The following is a 12,937-nucleotide window of genomic DNA, read 5'->3' as shown; positions in this document are numbered from 1 at the left end:
ACAGTAACATCGGTAATACCACCAGATGTGGTTTATCTGTATGGGAAGCAGGCAGAATAGCCCCTGTCGCCATGCAAGGGACTCTTCCTAATGCTATGCAGTGCGTGTGCAGCCTCAGGGAACTCCCTCATTTATCCTTTCACGGGATGGCAGACGCATATTCTTTATTGTACTGTTATTTCTCTGGGTAAATAGACTGTTGTTTGATTTTTGGTTCTGAGAGCAAGCTTTTGATTCCTTCTTTGGCCATCGGTGTCTGTTAGAGCTGCGTGCTTGCAAGGGGTGTTTCTGCACTTAACTTCTGTGCAAACCTGCGTCTACGGGACAAGTATGTGCCTCTGTGCTAGCAAAGCTGTGGTCTGTTTTCCCTTTTTCGTGCCCTACGGTGCCCTGAAGATTGCCCATAAAAAGCCATTCCTACTAAGTCAGAACCCAAATCACAATGGGGAAACTCGGCATTGTCTAATTTGCACTTTGCACTTTTTGAATAGCAGATTACTTCTTAATTTCCCCCCAGTCCTTCTGGCTGCAGGGCTCCCTTTGTGCTGTTTCAAGAAGCCAGCACAATTAGGGACATCGCTGGTAAACTCACAGACTAGACACATGGAGGCGGGGGACAGAATAAGAGCTGAAGGTGTCACTTCTACTCTGCGAGCAGCTTGCACATAATTTCTCAGTGCTGGATCTTTTCCAATAAGTTAGCTTCCTAATGACTTTATAGTGGAACATTGAGTACGTACCCTTCATATTTACTTCCAAGTTGAGGTATGGGTTTGGTAGGAGCTAGGTTTTCCTTTTCTCTCAGAGCCGTGTTCTGTTCTCCGTGCTGAACAATGCTCAGCTGTGCCCTTGGCACCTGGCAAAGACAGAGAGGTTTCTTTGGAGCTTGAGTTTATGGTTAAAAACAACTCTCTCGGAGGCTTTCATAAATATGAGTGACATTTGGGGAGTCCTATGAGTGTCCCTTGGGATACTGCCGGGACAACCCATGGAAGTTTGGAACTCTCCTACTAAAACTAGGGGAGAGCTGGTTACTTTAACACAGCAATAGATGCGTGCAGCTATTTCTTAATATGTAAGAGAAATCGTCGAAAACATTGAACCCAGCTCTGCGTTCGGTGGTATTTCTGTTCAAAGCTACATGCCCTCAGCCCATCTTCTCAGTTATATACCACATGAGAGAAAGACTTTCTACTCTGTAGGGTTTTCTGTGTGTTTGAAGGGCTTTTTGTGTAGAGAGCAATTCTGCGGGGATATTTCCCACCTCACTAGCAGTGGGAGCTACCACAACTGCTAAGGAACATCTTAGCAGCAGTACCGTTCCCTTGACAACAAAACACCATGGCGAGAATTTACTACAATTAAGCTGCTTCGATAGAAGAAACTTGAGACATTTAAGGAAGAGACAAGAGAGCAGAACACAATTTTGCCTTTTGAGCCTCCCCCGCTGCCTGGAAAAGTTTTGCCAATTTTTCTGAAGATATATCCATCACCAGCCCTGCGGATCTGCTGAATACTTTGTGGGCTTAAAAAAAAAAAAGACCTCATGATTCCCATAGGCCCTCCAACCCTTTCTTGTTTCTAATTTCAAAGGCCCTTTTGAGTGGGAAACAAAAGGTTAATTTTCTCCAGCTTGCCCAGGCTGACTTAATGTAACAGAAGGCAGCAAATTGTATTGATTTAGTGACATGCAACTGTCCAGAAAGAGCTATTTATACATTATTCAGGACAAACACTGTCATAATGGACAAACAGCAGCAGCATCTGGGATGTTAATGTCTACAAATAAGATTATTCTTTGAAAGGATTAGGACGAAGCATTTTGTGTAATTAGATTTCTCAGTTTCAGGAATGAATTGCCTTTTAGCAGTAAAAGCTGTCACTGAGGGAGCCATTAGCTCCTTATAACTGAATTAAATGCATAATTAGTGACATGATCGCATTAGGATTTGTTTCATTTTTAACTAATCCGGGGCGCAGGGGGGGTGGTCTTTCCAGGTCGCCGCGGCCCACCTCGGCGGGGACCGGCCTCAGCTGGCGTGCTGGAGTCGGTAAAAGTCAGGCGCGTGTGAACGGGAGCCGGGGCCTCGCCACGGCGCTCGCGGGGCTATTCATCACTGGGTGGTGGGTGACAGTGACTGATGGGCTCGGCCCGGGCCTGGCACTTCACCAGTGCAAGAATCATACGAGCCAGGGAGCAGAATGACAGCTGGAGCGCCGTGTCAAGTGGTGTAGAGACCAGAGCTATTAATAATGTGTGCCACATGATCTGCGCCGCCAGAAAACAATGATTTAGACATTGGTCAGAATAAAGATTTCACATTTAGTATGGGGGACTAACCTAGCACCAGAGGAATAAATCGCTATTCAATCAGCATGTATGAAAATAAGGCAATGAATACATTAAGGGTTAGCAAAAAGGAGGGGAGTGCCTAAGCCCCAGTCCAGGATGAATACTGTTAATGAGTATTTCCTCAGGTGTCAGTGAAGCCTGTGAGTGATGGCATTAAGTAATGCTAGAAGAGCTGCTCTTCAAGCTCTCTGGCCTGTAGCAAGTAGAAACAGCAAGGAAATCACGTAGGTCCCAAAATTTAGCGCCCTGTCCTCTTGCTCCTGATAAGTAAGCCCTCACACGTGCTACAGCTGTGTCAGGTCATACCCTTCCTGTCTCAAAAAGCACAGCAGACACCTTTTGCCAGGGAAGCTCTTCCTGCACCCGTTCTCCTAGAGGAACTGGTTGCTCGTGGTTCGGATGGGTGTACTCTTCACTGGGTAAAAAAAATGTCTGGATGGCCAGCCCCAAAGAGTGGTGGTAAAAGGAGTTAAATCCAGTTGGTGGCCAGCCACAAATGGTGTTCTTCAGGGCTCAGGTCTGGGGCCAGTTGTCTTTAATATCTTTATCAATGATCTGGACGAGGGGATCGAGTGCACCCTCAGGGAGTTTGCAGATGACACCAAGTTGGGTGGGAGTGTTGATCTGCCTGAGGGTAGGAAGGCTCTACAGAGGGATCTGGACAGACTGGATTGATGGGCCAAGGGCAATGGTATGAGGTTCAACAAGGCCAAGTACCAGGTCCTGCACTTGGGTCACAACAACCCCATGCCAGCGCTACAGGCTTGGGGAAGAGTGGCTGGAAAGCTGCCCAGCAGAAAAGGATCTGGAAGTGTTGCTCAATTGTCGGCAGAATATGAACCAGCACTGTGCCCAGGTGGCCAAGAAGACCAATAGCATCCTGGCTTGTATCGGGAATAGTGTGTCCAGCAGGACTAGGGAAGTGATCTTTCCCCTGTACTCGGCACTGGTGAGGCCCCACCTAGAATTGTGTGTTCAGTTTTGGGCCCCTCACTACAAGAAAGACATTGAGGTGCTGGAGCGGGTCCAGAGAAGGGCAATGAAGCTGGTGAGGGGTTTAGAGCACAAGTCTTATGAGGAGCAGCTGAGGGAACTGGGGTTGTTTAACCTGGAGAAAAGGAGGCTGAGGGGAGACCTTATTACTCTCTACAGCTACCTGAAAGCAGGTTGTAGCAAGGTGGGGGTCAGTCTCTTCTCCCAAGTAACAAGCGATAAGACAAGAGGAAACAGCCTCAAGTTGCGCCAGGGGGAGGTTTGGATTGGATATTAGGAGAAATTTCATCCCTGAAAGGGTTGTGAAACATTGGAAGAGGCTGCCCAGGGAAGTGGTTGAGTCATCATCCCTGGAGGTATTTAAAAGACCTGTAGATGTGGTGCTTAGGTACATGGTTTAGTGGTGGACTTGGCAGTGCTCGGTTTATGGTGTGACTCAGTGCTCTTAAGGGTCTTTTCCAATCTAAATGATTCTATGATTCCATGACCTTCCTGGTACAACTACATCTTTTCCAGCCTCTGATATGTCAAAGGGAAAAAAAAAAATAAGGTGCACAAACACATGCCCAATGACCATGGGGAGCCAGGAGGGTCTGTGGCTCACTCTCGAGAAAAGGTGCACAGGGCAAATTCATCCTTAGCCTCTCCACAGCACGTAGTATAAGGGTTCTGCTTCAGTGGCTTTTGTAATAGTTCAAACTGTGGTCTAAAGCAGAGTTTCTGAATGGCATTTCTGGTGGGTTTGTCCTCAGTTCTGGCTCTCCTCTGTCATTTAAATACCAATAGCAAGGCTGCTTTACCCATTGTACATTTTAACTGTGCTCTTTGATTTTCACATGCTTCCTCCAAATACTAGATTTTGCCAGGATAATTTAGATATTCCTTATTACTTGATGGGCATGTTATGGATAGCTTAGATTGACAGAACGGGGATCAGAGCTCAAATTCACAGAGAAGTTCTGATGCAGGTGCCAGCTGAAATACTGCCACTCCTTTCAGAGAGATGTGTTTCCACAAATTAACTTTACTTGAATGTGGAGTCATTCTGATTTGGCTCAGCTAATCATCATCTGTATTCCTATGTCCCATTGTGTTTGTGAGTTGTGTTATCACTGGTATCTGATAAGGTCTTACTGAGGACAAGGTTTTTGCTACCCCAGGTGCTGGCTGCTGAAAAAAGATGGTCCATGCTGCAAACAATACAGTGTCTTATTCCCTTGCGTACCTTATCATTTCTCAGGGAGTGTAATTTCAGGGGTGTAATGCACATATGAAAATTGGCACTGTGTAACCAAGAATCAGTCCCACAATAGGAAAACAAGAGGTCAGAGTGAGCCTCAGATTGCAAAGTGGTTGAGGAGCAGCAGAGGAGTGCTTGGGAAGGCCGGCAGGTGGAGGGACACCTCAGCTGCTCCTGCTCCCCGCATTCAGCTGTCTCTAAGGGCCTTTCAGTGTCCCATATGCTTTGGCTTTTCCTTCTTTTATTTTCTTTTTTTTTTTTTTTCTGTTTTCTTGCAACTGCTTTCACCAGCCTTGACTCAAACGCTTAAGTGAGTGATAATAACTCATCCTTTGTGGGTAGTTTTTTGCTGTTTGTGTTTTGTACAATTATAAATTGTATAATCTGAGCTCTCACAGCCAGAGCTTAATATATTTGACTTTATTGCTTTTCATTTTATGGAAATAAATTACTGCTCACATTCTGACATTTAAATTAAAGGATCTGCACTAAATCTTGTGTGCCACAATAAGAAATTAAAAGAGCTCTCCTTGCTAAACAAGCAGAGCTGGAAGCCCCAGTCCATCAAGCACTCTGTCCCTTTAAACCAGTTTACAAAGGGGACAACGTGTCCAGTCCGTTATGCACTTCCACACCAGTCAGCAGACGTTGCTACCCCAGGCAGACTGGGCCCTGGATGTCTAAGGAGATGAGTTTTCCCAGCCCAGAGGATATCAGCCGGGAAGGCTTGCTGTGCCCACTAGGATGTGCTGCACAGATTTCTGGGGGGCGCTTAAGTTCCTGCTCTCTTGTGAACAAGTTCATGAACAGAAATACTTGCAAAGTGACATGGCAGGGGTTCCTGCTTGGATCTGCAGCTCCAAGCCTTGCACAAGCAGAGACCAAAGCAGTATGAAGCTGGTTTAGAAATGGAAAGCTTTTCAGAGATCACAGATTGGGAAGTGGAGAAAGGGCCTTTTGATTTCGAAGCTGTTCCTTTGCCTGGTGGCAGTGATTTCAAGCTTCTCTGTGCTGCATGAAGGACTGAGATATTCTGGTTTGTTCTTCCACAGAAAACCTGAGGCTTTTGCGCAGTCTGGCCTCTGCTGTAGTATTTCATTAAGTAGAGCATTTCATGAAACACAGTAAAACGTTGAGGACTGGCAGGACTGCAGTTCCAGTAACACTAAATGGTACTTTTTCTTTTTTTTTCTCTTTTTTTTCTTACACATTTTAATCTTCTGTATGCTTTACTTTACACCAGCCAGGGCATTTTTTGCCTAAACAAGAGCAGTAACATTGGCCAGTTTGTTCTCAAGAGTGGGCTTCACTAGCTACTGTGAAAGAAACAAGAAAAGGAAAAGGATAAGGAAAAGGATAAGGAAAAGGAAAAGGAAAAGGAAAAGGAAAAGGAAAAGGAAAAGGAAAAGGAAAAGGAAAAGGAAAAGGAAAAGGAAAAAAAGGAAAAGGGAGAAAAAAAGAGCAACGGGAAATGGGACCTGAAGTGGGATGTAATCCTTCTGATAGAATTGCCCTACAGTAACTTCAACAGCTGAAGGCAACCGGAAACTGCACTTTGAATGTATACAGGGCTAAAAGTGGATAATTTTAATACCTGGAAAAAGCAAGCAGAAATATTTCAAACTGATTAAAAAAATGAAAGGGTGAATATTCTTCATCTGAATCTCCAGGTCCCTGTTTCTCATATATGAAATAAGTGCACTAAAAATACTGCTTTTCATAAGGACTTTACAGAAGTGAGTTTAGTAATGTTTGTGAGAGGGTCAGGTAGTGATGGTGGTTAAAGGTTGTATCATAATTTGTCTGTACAGCTTTAAAACCAAAATTTCCTCTCTTAGGAATGACAGGCTTTGCAGCCCCTACTTTTGTGTGCATTATGTAATAAATTGTATTGCAACTTGATATAAAACAGGCAGTGCAATGTCCTTAAAGTTTGATGCCAAGCAACAGCTATAATTTCAGAGTCCCGGGGGAAAGCGGACCTTTTGGTTACACAAGATGACACAATAAAACATGCCCCGGAGTGTTCCCAGGCACAGAGGCCAGCGGTGAGGAACAGCTTGCAGCTTTGCTTGTAAATCCTCTTATCTTCCAGGGCTGGGTGAAGCACACACATTGCTTATTGCAAGTGATCCCAGGTATGGACGTGGACCCTCTGGAATTGTGCCTGGGCATCTTTTAAGAAGATGCTGGTTGCATGGGCCAAAATGGTGTCAGGGAAGGTCATAGCTGTTTGGTGGGGCAGACAACTTCATTCTCATGCCCAGGACTGTGTCCTCTCACTGCTCATCTTGATGTGACCTTGATGTCTAATTGACCCAGGTCCTGGTGGTCTGGCCAAGCAGACATCCTTTAGCTTCACTGAAGACGTTACATTTCTTTGGCTGACTTAGTATAAAGTTATTGTCTGGAAAGTCCTTTCCATGTGCTTATGTGGCTTCTATTGATACAAATTAGTGGCACGGTTAGGGCAAAACATAAAATACCCATTAAAAGCCTTACTGGACCTGAGATACAGTATCAAGTAATTAGCACAACCAAATGGCTTTGATATACTCTCTTAAGTGAGTGGGTAGTTTATGTTTACACATTTCAAGTAATGGCATGTAGCTACAGGTACTCAGCTGACTTCCTTGTCTTTACCCTACAGCGAGTTCTGACCTTTTGAGATAGTTTGATCTCCTTCTCCTTCCTAACAGTGAAAGAAAAACCCAGTACGCCTTAATAGTGAATACCTGTGACCGGGGAAAAAATTGTGCCTGGAATGAAGCTTCTTCCCCCCTAGCCATTCCTATACGGCAGTCTGAAGAAGACCTTGCTGAACTGCCTGCCTCTCCTGCCACATCCACCCTGGCTGCTTAAGCGCTCCCTTGGTCCTCTGCGGCCCACCAAACCTGGCAGCGGTACTGCCTTAGCCACTGGAGGGCATCAGAAAGAAACGCAACATCCAAGCAGGTCCAGGAGTGACTTTGGGCTGTCTGTGTCTGTGTGGGGCCAAAGGCAAAGCCCCGCGGGGTGCGGGGGGATCTGCGGGAGGGCTGCGTCCATACCGCCCCACAGCTGCCCGAGAGGGAAACGGGGCGTTTGCTCATATCCATCTAACTGCATTATCGTCTCGTGGAGGATTACAAATTTCAAATCAAATTCGCAACATAAATGGATTTTAGGGTGATAATTGCCTTGTTTCCAAACAGAAAATACAGGAAAAATTTATAAGAATGTGGGTTTACTTTCAAACGTTAATATACTTAACGGTAATAATGTTTAAAATCTGAGTTATAAAGTGAAAACAGGATCAAAAAGGCAGTGTGTTTCCTCTCCAACCATATGCTTTTGAACTCTTAGAAAAAGCTTTTGTTACGAGTTTCTCCTCCAGCCCCATTTGTAGATCGAAGCACATTTCTATGGTTTGAAACCTAGGCAAGGGACGTGCTAACCTTAGAGCGTGCTCCACTCCACGAGGGTGAGTCCCGGAGCTCTGGCTGGCCAGGGCAGACCCAAAGCACTGCCTTCCCGCCAGCTGCAACAGCTACCGAGTGACAGCCGGAGCGCAGCCCTGGGGTCTGGCATCTCGGTGGTCAGCCGGCCAGCCCACCTCCCCGAGCAGCGGTGGCTGCAGCCAGCCCCACGTCCCACCCGGAGCCTCTGCAAGAGCGCAAAGCCAAGGGACCGAGAGTGGCATTAGGGATCAGTGGTGATAATCCCTTGTCCCCGAGGAGAAAGGAGGAGGGCAGAGGGAGGGGTTGGGGACTTTGTGGCTTTCTCGTACCAGGATAAAATATTTTTTCTCTTTCTGAGACTGCAGGAGGTACTTTTTTTTTTTAGGAATAAGAAGTCTGGCTTTAGTAACTGATGCTGTATTGAAAAGAATAGAAAGTTGAGGCATGCTACAACTTTTCTTCAGAGCAAGTGATCTAGATCTAATCCCCTCTGTTTCATCTGAAAAAAAACACTTACGTATCCGAACATAAGAGTAAATTAGCATGTGCCTATGAATACTAATGCCGCATAAACTCTGCTTTAAGCCTCTAAAACTGAATAGTACCAAGATAACTAAATGGGAAGAGGCAAATTCAGAAAGAGTATTAGCATTGTCCTTTGGTGCTTTGAAGAAAAATGTTTAACTTTGTATTAAAAATATCAAAATAAGAGGCTTTGCAGTCTGGAAAGTAACTAGGAAAACCTTTGTGTCTTGGTTGCTAGTCCAAGACTCCAAGTTTTTAATGCATGAAAATAGATACCAAAGATGCAATTGCATGTGCAACTGTGTATGAAGGTTAATATTTTATGCTGTTTAACCCAATCCAGCCAGATAAAGGTTTGGGTTTTTTTTTTAAAGAAAAGTAGAAAGGGGGAGAGGAAGCTTTCAATGTAATGAGTACTGCTTCCACTTTTTTTTTGCAGGTCTCTTGTGGGTGGGCTCAGTAGCCATGCAGCAATCCAGTATATATAGGAAACAAGCTTTCCCCCCCTTCTTTTCAAAACAGGAGGTGGAGGAGAGACTGTGAGAGGGGCCTAGGGCAGAAAGGCACTGATTTAGTCATGGAACCATGGTGCTACCTCCAGCCCCTAAAAGTAATGATCCCTATTTATCCTCTGGAGGGCTGCTTGGGTAGAATGAGAGCAATGGTTTTGTTCCCAATGTGAATCATGACTGAAGAGAAGTTTCAGAGAGTAAAACAGCATAGGAAATGCCACTGTCTCACGCTCCTGAGAGGAAGAATAACTAGAAATACCTGGACCGGAATAGAAGTCTTGTTGGGCATATAAAATCCATACTCTTACCAAGACTGACTGCCCTTGCATTTTAAGTAGAGAAAGAATATGGAAGGCGAGAGGGGAAGGGGAACACAGAGAAGTGATGTCCCTCGTCTGAAGTCACCTTGCAAGTCAATATCACAGGTAGGAATTAAAGGTGGATGTTTCATTTGGTGGCTGCATGCCTGCCCTGCATGGCACTGCAGCCCCACTGGTACACACGGCACTGGAACTGCACTGGGTACAGCACAGCCTGGGCCAGGAGATGGGTCTGTCCAGAACATAGCTGCACTGCTTTAAGACCCAGTGAGACTATGTCCAACCCACGAGTGTGTCTCTTCATCCTTTCCTTGTGCTGTTTGAGATTCAGGGCTATCACGATTGTTGTGATCCAGCGTGAGGGGAGGTGATGCTCTTGTTGCCACTCAGGCATGATGCTGTGTGTATTTTCCTTCCCTTCTCCCTGTGCTCTGTGTTCCTTGCACAATCCATGTGGTTTTAAGTTTGCTGTTTTGGGTAAGGTCATGCAAGAAAATTCTCTCTTCTTAGGTGCTGGCAAGTACATCATCAAATCCTTTAGGGTTCAACAAAGAGGGCATTTTGTTCTGTGAAAGACTGGGGGCTGGCCGTATGAGAGGCTGTTTATGGGCAGGGAGAAAGGCACGTTGGCTGTGCAAGTAGCCGGCTTGCTGTGCTGCCTGCCCACACCAGGCACAGGTCAGGATTTTGCAATTAGTGCCATTTTTCACAGTGCGAGGGGAAGTTGTGCCCGCTGCCGCTTGCTGGCTTGCTCAGGGCTGTAACCCTGCTGGAGGTGTCCTCAGAGCAGCATCCTTTGGCACTGGCCTTCTCACAACACTCACTTTCTTACCCAGTCTGGAAACAAGTATCTTGTGAGTGAGTGAGTGAGGATTTCATCTCCTCTGGGCTGGTTCCACCCCCACCCCCATCACCCCCCGCTTACATGCTGGGGTCCCCTGATCCTGTACGTGGCATTTGGTGTCTGTGTGCTTATGTGACAGAGGAAAAATCAACCCCACCAGTCCTTTTAAGCTGGATGTCATGGTAAACCGAGGAGAATGGCAGCATCTCTGTTACTGCAGAGGAGAATTGCACATCGCTGAGGTCAGGAGCCGTGTGAGTCGAATTTCAATGATCTGTAGTAAATGCCGAAATAGATGAAGAAGCCCATTCAGAAAACTGTAGTGTAAACAGCTGGTTTTTCAAATGTATTGTAGGAAAGGAGGAAAAGAACAACTGTGTGTAGGAGCACAGACTTGTGACATTGCAAGCCGCAACGTTTCGTGCTCTGTCGGTACCTGTGACACGAAGCAGCCTTACTGGCAGGGTTTATTACCGGAGCCTGATTGCCCAAATCTGTCCTTAGAAGGAAAGGAGAAAAGAGGTCTCTTTTTTGCTCAGCTTCCCGAGGGCTTCACAAACAAGTCTAACAAGATCACTCCCCCGCCAATAAAACCAGTCCTTGTCGATACGCCGGCTTGCCTGTCTTAAACCGTCCCTGAGACACTTAACCTGCTGGATTGCCTTTCTGCAGACACCTGCCTGAGCAGCAGACTAAACAAACAGGGATTCTCAACTGCACAAAACTTGGCCCCTTTCAGCAGGGCTCCCATCTGTTAAAAAGCCATTGTCTGAGCAAGTGTTCAGCTAGCTGGGGAGGCAACACTCTTGCATATTGAGCTGCCTCCGTCCCCCATAAAAGTCCTCTTTAGCATTTTCTTTTCTCCCCTGTTTCCATCGCCTGATTTATTCATTGGTTTCACCTCTTCTCCCCTCCCCCTGTGGTTCATAAGGAGGGCCTCGTTGTCTTCTGTACCTCGGGGGTCATGTCTTTTCAGTCACTGGGACAATACCCGCTGCTGGCATCTGCTTCCAGATCCAATCAGCCATATTGTGATCACATCCTGCCAGAGAATTGTTCCTTCTTTTGCTCGGCTTTGTTGCCAATTTCATGCCATGTATTGCTCCATGTTTTGTGCTTCATGAAGCTGTCACTGGCATAAAAGTGGCCTGACCAGGGTCGTAGTAAAAGGGGTGGGAATGAAACATCCACCAAAATGTTGAGCAGGCCACCCACCGGCCACAGGCACGCACGCACACACACGCAGGCAGGCATGCAGGCATGCAGACATACAGAAACACACACACGGCATCCCACAGCGCTTAATTGGCGTCCCGCTGAGTTGTTTTATGCTGTGTTGAAGGAGCGAAAACTTTGACGGGGAGCTGTGGCATTTTTTTCCCCTAGTAAAGATCAAAAGCACATCATTTTCGTGATGTTTCTGGAGGATCCTGACTGCCTTATACCAGATAAGCTTTACTTAGCTCTGAGCGTGAAAGATGGAACTGGTTACTTGAACAACTGAAAATAAGTCTGTGTTGCTAATGGGTGTCAAAGGGGAAAAAATACCCGTTAAATAGAAATCTCATGGTCAAATTGCATCAATGACACCTGTCACTCCAGCCTCTTGGTTCCCATTCTGAAATCCCTTCTAGAAGTTACACCAAGGTCTGCTGTGAATCGTGACCGTCCTCTTTGGTCTGGACTTGGGTGTAGTTTACTGAAGACTGAGCTTTATGCTGCTTTTAATGTCCACAAGCAGGAGCACAAGCCCAAATCACTGAGTGGAGGAAGTTGGGCCACCTCTATGAAAATGGAATTATGCTTGCCTGATGGCAGAGAATTTGGCCCAATAATCCCTATTGCAGAATTACTGCTTTCCTTGCAAAATACCTTGATGTTATTTCAGAAGTGAAACAGGAGTGAATTATGTGTTTCTTTAGACATAAGAAAGTGGAAAGCAGAAACCTCTATGTTTTGTTCTTGGGTTTGATATTTTTTTTGCATGTTCATTTGTTGTGGGTGTTTTTTTGTGATGTGACCCACTCATCTGATGCTCTCCTCTGTCCCCCCAGCCTCCACTTTCTGAGCACTGGGAAGGTTTCTCATGGTTTATTTCCTGTCTGTCAGAGAAGCCAGTAAACCTTGGGGAAAAGCCTCGTCCCTTCCAGAATACAAAGTAAGTCCAAGCAGGGTCAGGGGACTTCTCGCCTCTCCTTCTGAGGGGAGCCAGTTCCCTGTTTCCTTTCTTTTGGCTCGCTGCTGTCACTTGCATTCACACTGGGTACCACCTTCCCATGCTAATAACCCAATGGCAATCAATAGAGCTGTTCATGGAAGGCAGAGAAAGGAGAGGGATACGCTCACCCCCCTCTCGCTTTACGCCACGGTGCTTGACAAGCGGGTTGGGGAGCAGGGACAGACCCGTGCTTGCCAGGAGGGGATGCCAGGCAGCAGGCAGCTCCCTGCACAGAGCCGGTGTGAACTCCTCTCTGCGTGCCCAAAACTTAGTCCTTCTCTGGGAGTCTGGTTCTCTTGGCCCAGTTTATACAGGCAGTAATTCCACAAAGGGCACCCCCCCTTCTCCTCAGAGGAGGAACACCCCGTGTGACTCTGTGATCCTCATCCTCTGCTATGGAAGTCAATGGACAATTAGGTACAAGACGCAATGACAGGAAGATTATGCCCCATGAGTCTCTCCTCTGGAAGTGGGGCTCATGAGGTAAAATCC

This window comes from Vanellus vanellus (assembly GCF_965231255.1).
Source record: "Vanellus vanellus genome assembly, chromosome: 4".
NCBI lineage: Eukaryota > Metazoa > Chordata > Aves > Charadriiformes > Charadriidae > Vanellus > Vanellus vanellus.
The sequence above is the reverse complement of the archived record's forward strand: the minus strand, read 5'-3'. Positions refer to the sequence as shown.